The sequence below is a fragment of the Octopus bimaculoides genome, chromosome 8 (assembly GCF_001194135.2).
Source record: "Octopus bimaculoides isolate UCB-OBI-ISO-001 chromosome 8, ASM119413v2, whole genome shotgun sequence".
NCBI classification, from domain to species: Eukaryota; Metazoa; Mollusca; class Cephalopoda; order Octopoda; family Octopodidae; genus Octopus; species Octopus bimaculoides.
In genome coordinates this window covers 23,994,661-23,995,657 of record NC_068988.1, presented here as the reverse complement: position 1 = coordinate 23,995,657, position 997 = coordinate 23,994,661, and positions in this window count along the sequence as shown.

The following is a 997-nucleotide window of genomic DNA, read 5'->3' as shown; positions in this document are numbered from 1 at the left end:
TATATATATATATATATATATAGAGAGAGAGAGAGAGAGAGAGAGAGATAGATAGATAGATAGATAGATATGTGTGTGTAAGTGTGTGTGTGTGTGTCTGTCTGTATGTCTGTCTGTGTGCGCGTGTATGTGTGTGTGTGCTATGTACTTTTGATTGTTCGAGTACTCGGTGAAACTGGATGCACTTCCATTGTTGAATACACACTCAGCAGATATATTCTGCGCACATATACACAGGCATATACGCACAGCACAGATATATTCACGCACACATATATACAGGCATATACACACAGAACCTTCTCCATACATGCAAATATATGTATATCTATCTAATTGTTTTTATGTTGGATCATTCATATATATGTAAGTGTGTAATGTATATATGTATATTGTTATGTATGTATATGTATATTGTTATGTATGTATATAAGTGTGTATGCACAGTCAGTGATTGAAAATTTGTAAAAAATTTCGCTATACAAATTCTGTATTGGTCAATCCGAAGATGTGACGCAACAACATAGAACATAGAAATACTTGGTTACGAAACAAACTAATAAACTACACAGCTATGCCTGTCCCTAATCCCTAAGATAAAGGAAATAACTTCAATCATTGTCGAAAGCTATGAATAACCGGCAGCTTAAATGAGTTCGATTCCCAGACCGGACTGTGTTTTGTGCTCTCGGGCATGACATTTTATTTTACGTTGCTCCAATTCATTCAGCTGTATAAATGAGTTGAGACTTCACTCGTGCCAGGCCGTATCGGCCCCTTTGCCTTTCCTTTGGATAACATCGGTGACGTGGAGCGGGAAGGCTGGTATGCATGGGCAACTGCTGGCTTTCCATTAAAAAAAAAATCTCACCCAGACTTGTGTCTCGGAGGAGAATTATCTTCCAGCAATCCCATGGTCATTCATGGCCGAAGTGTGTCTTTTTACTGGAAGTCAACTATTTTTAACTGAAGTACAAGTAAATCACTAAGTTAAAAG